This window comes from Rhinopithecus bieti, unplaced genomic scaffold (genome assembly GCF_001698545.2).
Source record: "Rhinopithecus bieti isolate Rb0 unplaced genomic scaffold, ASM169854v2 scaffold_3878, whole genome shotgun sequence".
NCBI lineage: Eukaryota > Metazoa > Chordata > Mammalia > Primates > Cercopithecidae > Rhinopithecus > Rhinopithecus bieti.
In genome coordinates, this window is record NW_016805059.1 from 2,569,599 (window position 1) to 2,580,944 (window position 11,346).

Sequence of the window (11,346 nt, forward strand, 5' to 3'; positions counted from 1 at the left end):
TTATATATTATATATATGTATCCCTGAATATATATTTAACCATCTATCACACAAAACCTAAAGAAATTTAATTAAATGTTGAGTGAAGGTTTTATTTCTTTTTTTCCCTTTAAATCATAGCTAATGACCAGGCCCAGCGGCTCATATCTGTAATCCCAGCACTTCGGGAGGCCCAGGTGGGAAGATCATTTGAGACCGGGAATTCAAGTCCAGCCTGGGCAACATAACGAGACCCTCTTTCCACAAAAATTACAAAAATTAGCTGGATGTGGTGGCACACACCTGTAGTTCCAGGTACTCATGCAGCTAAAGCAGGGAGGATCACTTGAGCCCAGGAAGTTGAAGCTGCAGTGAGCTATGATTGCACAACAGAGCAAAATCCTGCTCAAAAAAAAAAAAAAAAAAAAAAAAAAAAAAAAAAAAAAAACATAGCTAATACTTTCTGTGGTACATGGAGCCTTGCATCATGTTTTATGTTTGGGACACTTTTCGGTTGGAAAATAAAGTGGAGAGATGATAGCAGAAAGCATAAGTCCTACTCTTGGCAGAGTATGTAAAAAACCACTTAACATACATACGAACCAAGAGTCAAATTTCTTATAAACTGCTTGGATAGTGAATTCTAGAGTGTTTCTAAATCAGAGTTTACAAGAACTCAAACACATAAACAGTGACAGTGAAGACTGGCTGTAATCCAAGAACTAAAAATGGTTGTAAAAATTATAATTACAGCTTGAAAATGTAAGTTATAGAAAATACATTCCTTGAGTCATTGGCAGTATAAACATTCTAACTCCAAATGCCTCTCATCTCTAGATAAATCTTCTGCAATTTAAAAAATAAATGCAAGGATTTTCAAAGCTTTTGGTTAATACTGAGAGCGCCACAAGAAAGATCACTGAAGATTTGAGAAACATAATTGGAAAATTTGACTACTTTTGCCACCATACAAATGTATCTGCCTGAAGGGAAAATTTAAAAATTAGGACTAGGGTGAGATTCAAGCTTTATGAATAGGATAACTTAGATATAACTAATAGACCCCTCCCAAATGAGCAATGTGAAAAAGAATAGCAGTCTCATTTTGAAAAAAACTTAAGAAAAAGTTTATGTTCCTTAAGATTCTATTTAAAATGAGTTGACCCTTATCTGATTTCACAGTTAGTTTTCAAAGGAAGAATGAGTCATGTCAGAAATGTTGTCAATTTTGCTTTTATGAGGTTTGGCAAACGACTTTCTATTTTCTCCATATTTTATGAGATCTCAAAATAGATTTAGGAATTCCCCCCCACCCACCCCTGCTCTAGAGTGAACATTATAATATTAACTACAATAATTTTAAAAGACCTTTTAGCTTCCAAAGGGCTTTTCACCTATATTATGTAGCTTTGTTAATCCTGTCATCCTGATTCAGAATGGAGTGGAGGTGTCAGCATCCTAGGTGTACAAATGACAGCATTAAGACATGGCTGATTAAGGGGTTTTCCAAGGACACATGGTTGCTATGAGGCAAAGTAGGGAGCTAAAACCCAGACTGTCTGACTCATTGCTAAATTGTTTTCCAGACCACTTTATGTGGAATACTATGGGAGGTCTTGAGGAATATGACCTCTGACTCTTCTTTAAGAACAAATGCCCTTCCTCTACCAACAGATTAATAGCGGTATAGGAATACATGCTGTTTTGTTTTGTTTTGAGACGGAGTCTCACTCTGTTGCCAGGGTGGAGCGCAGTGGCAAAATCTCAGCCCACTGCAACCTCCACCTCCTGGGTTCAAGTAATTCTCCTGCCTCAGCCTCCATAGTAGCTGGGATTACAGGCACACACCACCATGCCCGGCTAATTTTTTTTTTTTTTTTTTTTTTTTTTTTTTTTTAGTAGAGATGGGGTTTCACCATATTGGCCAGGATGGTCTCAATCTCTTGACCTCATTATCTGCCTTCCTTGGCCTCCCAAAGTGCTGGGATTACAGGCATGAGCCACCGTTCCCGGCCAGAATACATGCTTTTAAAAAAGGCCCCAGAAAATCTCTCCACAGAAAAAGTTTTAGTGTTGTGCGGCATAATCTTTTTATTCTTTCTCCTTTTCTCCTTTCATACCATCTCCCTGAATGACTTTAGTCACTCCACAGCTTTGCTCACCATCTGTACTTTGATGGTATTGTATCTGCAGCTCAGATTTCCCTTCGTCTGTAGCTTCCAATCTAAATGTGTATCCACCTACTGAATACCTCTACTTGAATGCCTTCCAGAGGAGCCAGACTCAAACTGTTCCAAAAGGAGTTTACCATCTTCCCTCCACACCTGCTTCCCCTCTGTGTTTTCTGTATGGGGATTCGTGTAATCCTTTACTAAACAAACCAAAACTTGAACTGCATCCTTTCTTCCTCCCTGTGATCCCTCATAACCATGCACTCTCCAGCTGCTGATGATTCAGTTTTTCTAGCACTTCTTAAATCCTGTGGGCCTTTTCCATTCTTACTGCATGGATCTAGGTCAAGCCCCCATGACTTTTCACCTAGATTAAGGCCTACACTTTCTAACTGGCCCCTCTTCTTGCAATCTGGCCTGTTTCTCATTCAGTTTCCACACTACAGTCAGCCATCAATGGCTACCCAAAGGATTTATGATCATATTTTAACTCTTCAGTGTGGCCTATAGTCTCAGCTATGTGAGAGGCTGAGGCAGGAGAATTGCTCGATCCCAGGAGATAGACGCTGTGGTGAACATGATTGTGCCACTGCCCTCCAGCCTGGGTCACAGAGCAAGACCCTGTCTTAAGTAAGTAAGTAAGTAAGTAAATAAATAAATAAATAAATAAAGTGACTTGTAGAGCTTGCCCCATCTGGCTCATGGTTATTGACCCAGCTTCATGCTATATCTCTTTCTGCCTCACTGTCTAAGCTTAAGCTATATAGAAATCAAATCTTAAGTTATACTGAGTGTCATATTGGGATTCTTCCTTTATGCCATTCGTAGATGGTATCACTCCTTCTCGCCATAATGTCCAGTTTTTCTCAGTGTGGTGTCCCTTCTGCCATTGGAATATTATACCTCTTTGTCCTGCAGACATAGCCAGGTGATTTGTTTTGTCTAAGGCAATATAAACGAAAGTGGCATCTATCATTTTTGGAGGATAGCTTTAAGAGCTATGTTAAAGACGATGGCTTATAAGAGCCATTCAATGTGATCTCTTTCTTCACTCTGCCACCAGACAGGCAATGTCCCACATGGAGGATGATTCATCAACCTATGTCCTGGAGAGAAGACATGGAGCAGAGATGTGGTCAGCACGTGATGGCTACAAATGTGAGACTGTAAGGGTCATCCAATGTCAGGCAGACCTACAGAAGCTTTTACAAGGAGGACTGAGGAAAACAGTCTTCCTTAATCTGGCTTATTTGCATGATCTCTTCTTTATTTTGTGTATTTTTGTCAAAGATGTTGAGCAATATAATTCTAGAATTGTGAAAATTTTAGTTTTACATTAAATCATACAGACATAGAATGAATACAAAATAAACCGTTCTAGTTCTAAACTATCTAAACTTGGATATCTTTTTTGTTTTCTCAGCATGACTTAGCCTGCTTTTACTGTTACTTCTGCCTTGGAAAGTCGTCTTCGCCCTCTTTGACCAGCTAACTCCCATTCATTGTCTCAGCTGAGATTCCATTCTCTTAGGAATCCATCTCTAACTCCTTGGCTGAATGGCACTCTTGTGTTTCTGTGCCACTCTGTACATCTCCTAATATTGTTGATTACACTGCACTGTAATTTCTTGGTTATTGTTTGTGTCCCTACTAGATGGTCAACTCTGCAAGGGCATGGTGCATCTCTTCCTTGTTTATCATTTTAGTCCTATCTCTTAGTACCTAGCAAATGAAAGTTATGCAATTACTATGTTGTTTGGAAAAATGATAAATAAATAAATGTAGGAAAAGTAGTTAAAAGTAAATCAACTCTCACATCCCCAAATACTGTGAAAGATTTTCAGCTTCAAAATTGCATAAGCAAGAGCCATAATTGGAAATTTTCTTTACTGTGGTGACAGATGGAACACTGAAAGGAAAACTTATCACTGACATTTAACACATACCAGTGCCACTTTCTGTTATCACACATTTGCAAACTACAGAGCTCTGTGAAAAGTTTTAATTATAAATTGTAGTCTAGATTACATTTTTGTTCTGAGTCCCTTGAATGTGTTCAATTTCATTGTGGTAGTCATGTCCAGTAACAGCTCCACTAGCCATAAAGGACAATTTATCTCAGGATCACAAATGTGAGACAGTAATGGGGCCATTCAATTTCAGGCAAACCTATAGAATTATTTTTCCAAGGAGGCTTGGTGGGTAACAATATTCCTTAATCTGGATTATTTACATTCTCTCTTCTTTATTATGTGTGTTTTTATCAAAGATGTCAGGCAGTGTGATTTTAATCTAGAATTGTAACAATTTTCATTTTACATGAAATCACAGGACAGTTTTAGTTCTGTGTTTGTATTACATGTAACTGACTTCCTAGAATTATGTTATGTATGCAATAGGTTTGCAATAAAATTTTGTTTCCAATCTATACCTTCCTCTTACTACTGCTTATATTTTTTCCTTCACTATCAAGTCTCTTTGAAACATTAAAATAATAATTTATATATTTTCACCTGCATTTTCTAACATCTCTTACTTTTCACTTTTAATGTTCTACCCAAACTCTCTCTCTCTCACACACACACACACACCCTTACACATACACACACACACACAGAGGCCAGGTCAAATATTTCAGCTTGAGGCCATGAAATCCTGTGACAAAGGTCTACTAAACTTTCTAAAATCTGTTTCTATATTGTGTACATTTTTAATTTTCTGTATATTATGATACACAGAAAATCTTCAAAACATTTCTGGTTGGAGAAAAGACTGCCCCTCCTGGAGCTAGTCAATTCTCAGAGATCTAGAGCAGGAGTGTGCCTTTCACATCCAAACTCAGAAATCCAGAGCCACGCCTCCTCTCTCTGGCTTGTGCATCCCACGGGGGCAATATTTCTCTGCCTTAATCATCCCAGGGCCATGTACCAGGCAACTAGGGACTACCCCTATAGTTCAGAGCCCACTGAAATTATTATTAGCCAGGCCTAAACTGTTTTCTCTTTCTTGCCTTTCCCCCCACCGCCCCCCTCCCGGTGGAAACTCTAGTAAAGGCTCTGGCCTAATGCTTACGGTTTTCCCTGACTCCTGCCCTCTGCCATCTGACCTAAATGTGGTGCTTCCCCAGTGATACTGTATGGTATGCAATGACCCCCTCTCTAGAATATGCAAGTAAAATAAACTTTCCTTTCTTTTCCTTTTTTTTTTTTTAAGACAAGGTCTCACTTTCTTGCTCAGACTGGAGTGCAGTGGTGTGATAACAGCTCATTGCATCCTTAATCTTCTGATCAAGCAATCCTTCTGTCTCAGCCTCCCCAGTAGCTGGGACTACAAGAAGGTACCACCATACCCGGCTATTTTTTGTGCTTTTTGTAGGGACAGGGTTTCACCATGTTGCTCAGGGTGGTCTCAAACTCCTAGACTCAAGTGACCCACCTGCCTCAGCCTCCCAAAGTGCTGGGATTACAGGCTTGAGCCATCATGTCCGGCCCAGCCAAACATTAATTTCTTGTACCTCTCCTGGATCTTGTCTCGTGGCTGCACTTTACTGAACATCACAAAAAAGAGCTCAGAGCAACCTCATATATTTTCCTTCTTTTTGCCAAACCCCTTTAGATTGTTTGGGTGGTCATCTAGGCTTTTGACTCTGATTCTTTCTAAAATGACATCTTGGACTACCCCTCTGTGCCATACATTTTAGTCCATCAGCAAGAGATGCCTTAAACTATAATTGACTCAGGCCCCTAGATACTGCACCCCAACTCTGGCCTAGTATTTCTATTCCTGATTACTTAGGAAGGAAAAAATTGAGGATTATATGTTCTTTTGTTCCCCTCGCACCCTGGAGCACCACTTGGGCCTTGTTGAGAATTCTGCTTGATCTGAGGGACTCTGAACATTTAGTTTTAATGTCACAACCTGGAAAACAGAGCTTCTAAACCAAAGTCATAAAGTGTTAGGCCTGAAAAGATCTTATGACACATAGACTAATATCTCATCTCTTAAATGAAGACATTTAAAGTCAGAGACTGTTTAATGGTTTATTTGACCTAGAGCTAATGAGTAGAAAATGCGGAAGTAGAAGCTGTCTTCTAAACTTTTGAGTGTTCTTTTATTTAGACTTTTCTATCTTTTGTTCTCTGTCTCTCTTTTTTTAAAATCAACTTTTATTTTAGATATGGGGGTTACATGTGAATGTTTGTTACATAGATACATTGCACCCAGGTAGTTAGGACAGTACCCAACTGGAAGTTTTATTTTTCTTTATCTTATTTTCTCTTTCTTTCTTTCTCTTTCTCTTTTCTTTCTTTCTTTCTTTCTTTCTTTCTTTCTTTCTTTCTTTCTTTCTTTCTTTCTTTCTTTCTTTTTTCTTTCTCTTTCTTTGTCTTTCTCTCTTTCTTACTTTCCATTCCATTCCATTCCATTCCATTCCATTCCATCCCATTCCATTATCACAGTACCTATTTCTCATATAGTTTCTGAACTTCATTGGTCTTACTGTAGTTCACACTTTAAATGAAGCTCATCAGTGGATCTCTTGTACAGTACCAGGCATGTTGCACATGAGGTCACTAATGAATAGTAAATTTCATAAGCTGATTTCCTAGATGAATGGATTGGAAGAGAACATAGGAATTACAGCAGTGGTTAATTGGGGATTAAAAATGGCTCAAGGCTTTCAGCCTGGTGGAAGGCAGCAGTTAGTGTGTATGTGCTTGCACCTGAGTTAACACAGTGCTAATGCTTTTTTGGGAGACGGGAGAGGAAAGATGATAAATATACAGAGTTTAAGATGATGGTAATTTATCCAAATGGAAATATCTAATAGACAGTGATGATACAGAAAAAGAAGAAAAATCAGGACTGATGAAAGATGTAGATAGGGAGAGGCTCTTTAAGCAGTGAGTGTGACTGTAAAGAGAAAATACAGAGATAGGCAAGAGAGAGGAGCCTGTGGTCAAAATTAGCACTTCTAGCAAAGAAAGCAGAGAAGGAGCAGCCAGACATGTTCTGTATAACAGTGATATGGTTTCCTGGAATCCCAAAGTAGAGAGATTCTGCAGGAACAGCCAGGATTGGGAGTGGCAGGAAGTATGGAAATGTTATATGGCTTATCCAATCAGATGCTCTTTCTAGGACTTTGACTCTTAGTTGAAGAAGTAAGATTTGACTCCTTCATATAGAACCTAGAGGTTGAAATAAGTGTAGTGTTTAGGGTATGAGAACATTAGCCTGCTTCAGCCACCAGCACTTGGCTGCCTATGGATCCTGCTGCCAAGATCCCTTGATTCCTGCCAGTTTTCCTGGCCAGTCTTCAGCTTCCCATTAACCATGGGTTCCTCCATTCTGCTAAAATTTGTCTTTCATATTTAAGATGGCCAGCATTAGTTTCTGTTGCTTGGCTCCAAGTACTTTATTTGACTCACAGGGTGACTTCATCTTATTTATGAAAGCTTTGAGAGATACTGATTTCTGTAAGTAGACTCAGTACTGGGGATGGCAGAGATGGAAAAGGAACTGTATTTCAAGATAAAAATGTCTTCAGTGATCTTAGAGAGGTCAAGTTCAATAGCCTGAGGATGGTAAGATATTCCATTGTAGCAGATCAGGAAATGAGTAACTGGCGAATTGAAGGAGGCTATAAATAAAGGCAAATTTAAGCAATTCTAAAATACTAAAGATCTTCAAATTTGGTTACAGGGAACAGGATGTGCATGTATGAGAGGTAGGGTACAAATGTCATGGGGAGAAATGTGATAAAATCAAACATGGCACTTAGAGCAAGTCAAGCAAAAATGTAACAAAGTGTGTTGGTGGGGATGGGGTGGCCGAGTGGAGAAGGAACCCATTATAGCCACTGAATGAGTAGAATTGATTCCAACATATCACATATGACAATGTGTTGGGTTTTTACTATGATCTATTCATTCATAAACACTATTACAATTGAAATAAATCATATTACAGCAGAAAAAAAATAAAGAAGTTGTTACCATTAACAAATTTGAAGGGATTATGTTAATAATCAGTTTTAAAATTGAGATGAGGGGTCTCACTTTGTCACCCAGGCTGGTCTCGAACTCCTGGACATATGCAATCCTTCTGCGTCAGCCTCCCAAGTAGCTGGGAATACAGGTGCATACCACTGCCCAGGCTGATCATCAGTATTGTTGACATTATAAAAAAAAATCAATGAAAGTAAGCCCATGATTACTGAGAGAACATTCCCCCCCCCCCCACCCAATTCTTGCAGATACCCAATACCCAAATTGTTGAAATAGTAATACTTTAATCTTGAACTCTTATTGGATCTAAGGAAATAGCGTTCCTCAAGAATATGAAAATCAATGTTGATGACCATAGTTAGTTTATCTTGACCATTAGATTTTAGCAATTTCATTAATTTTTTTCATCAGAAATCACGTTTTTGTTACATAAGTCTTTAGTGGCAACATGAATAAACATCGAATAGCTTTAATTTCTTTTGCCATTACTACAGATAGATTGGCCATATTTTGTGGGGGATGGTTAGCCTGTTGCTATTTCGCAGTTGTCAATAAATTCATAAAACATTACTCTTAGGAATTCTGTAAAAAGTCTTGTTTGCCTTTCTATGTTAAATATGTTTTGAATTGCTTTGAAGTAAAGAAACGCTGAAGTCCAAAGAAGATGGAAAAAACGATGTTTTAACGTTATAAAATCTAAAATAAAGCAAACACCAAAAGGAAACGTCATTTTTCCAGTTAATTACTTGACATGCAGCTTCAACAGGAGGCTACATGCAACATGCAGAATACAGCCCAAGGCTTTACGGTGCCTTTAGTCTTTCTTTTAGGTTGCCATTTTATTCTTAGCACCTGACACTGTGCTGGACACATGCTAAGTAATCAATAAATACTGATAAGAAAATAAATGAATAAATCGATAAATTGGTGCCTAAATTTGTTTTGATTATATGACTATGACTTCTATGTAACTAGTTTCTGTAATTTCAACTCACTACATATAAATTCCAGGGGTGCAATAAGTAGTAATCTCTTTATCTTTGCAAAATTGTGAAATCTGAAGTTTACCAAATAGACTCCCATTAAGAATCTCTGCATTTAGCAGGGAATACTAACCTTTCAGTAGGATTTTTTTTTCTTTCTTTTTTTTTGGGGGGGGACGGAGTCTCGCTCTGTCGCCCAGGCTAGAGTGCAGTGGCGCGATATCGGCTCACTGCAAGCTCCGCTTCCTGGGTTCACGACATTCTCCTGCCTCAGTCTCCCCTGTAGCTGGGACTACAGGCACCCGCCACCACGCCCCGCTAATTTCTTTTTGTATTTTTATTAGAGACGGGGTTTCCCTGTGTTAGCCAGGATGGTCTCGATCTCCTGATCTCGTGATCTGCTCTCCTGGGCCTCCCAAAGTGCTGGGATTATAGGCATGAGCCATCACACTCGGCTGATGTTTTTGATTATATATATATATCGTTCTTTCATTATCATATATATATCATATATATACACATACACACATATATACTTGTGTGTATATAGATGCACACACAATTTTACATATGTTTAATGCTAGAGAAAGTTGTTTAATGGTCTTTGTTTAATGATCTTAAAGTTGCTCTGTATAATAAGTTAATACAACTAAAAGTAATCTTGCGGGATTTTTTTTTTTATGACTTAAGAATCACCTCACTTTCATAATAATAAATAACTTTTGTACATGGCAATCATTATTTAATGATCTAGGACACTACACATATAGGAACAAATTTGAAGACCTTTGAGAGTGAACAAATTCCTTCTTTACTTCCTTTAAAAGCTTTTTCTAAGAACTGAATAGTTTAAAAATTGTGCTATGATTTGACCAAACTGAGTCAGAAAGGTACAGTGAGGAGGAAAAGGGAAAAAAATGTCATTTGGCATTGTTGTAAACTTGTAGAAAAGCTATGATTTAATACTATCTTAAAGAAATATATCAACTTGCATTTTTTCAAAATGCATCATATCATAATAACATTTCCACAAAACTACATTTTAAGATGGAAAGTATTATTGTCTTCAGTTTAGAAATAAAATATCAGAATATCATAAGGAGCAGTGAACTTGATACTGCAGTCATAGAACTAACAAACAAATTAAGGACTAATACTAGAGATTCCTGTCTACTAAATACATGCTGAATATATGCATCACATTTTCTTCATATATATATATACATGTATACTATGAGGCCTTTCAGTATCTTCCAGTAATGGGAGTGATGACTCCCCTAACTTTTACATGAATGAGATTTTTAACAGCAGCATTAAATGACTGCTATTTTCAGGTCATGATATTAAGAGTAAAATGACATTATTTCCATATAGTTTTTCTACAACAGCAATAAAGAGAAGATACTTTTGTTTCATGTGTTAGGATTGGCCATTTATGTCCCAGCCACAGTGTGGTTCCTCGAAGTATAGAGATAGTATAGAAATGAAAATGACCCAAAGCAGGGGCTGACAATTGGACTATTTTATAACTTTTTTGGAACCTACAGTATTGAGCAATAAAATACTTCCACTGAAAGTCAGAGGAGTCTTTCAAAAGATTTCATGGGTTACACCTTTTCCTATACTGTAACATTTTCGACCTGCTTTTGCCTTCTCCAGATATTTTTCCCATCCTACGGTGTAAAGGGGCAAAGCTTATCAAATAAATCTAAGGTCTGTTCCCTCTCTCTCTCTCTCTCTGTCTCTGTCTCTCTCTCTCTCTCTCTCTTTTCCCTCTGTTCCCCACCTCCCTGAGGATCCTATCTAAAATTGGGGAAATCAGGAAGAACTACTGTAATAGAAAATCTCCAATGCCTTAGAGGAGATCTTAAAGTCAATTAACTAGATAAACAAAGAAAAGTCTTTAAATACCAGTCGACCTTGAGTAAGAATGTCAGATATCTGCTTTGGATACAAAGAAAGACAGAAAAGATTCAATTTTTCTGCCAGTCAGCATAGGACACTAAAAATGGTTGAATGTTAAGTGTCCTTATGATTCCTTCTTAAGTACCTAGGGAATTAGCCTTTGATAATTTCCTTAGGATTCATCAACAGTGTTAGACCACTGAATATATACTGAGACCTCCAAAGTCCTCACTATTTCTTATCTTTTTCTCCAATCCACTTGATCCTTGGTTCAAACAATCAGCAGTGATAAAGATCATCATT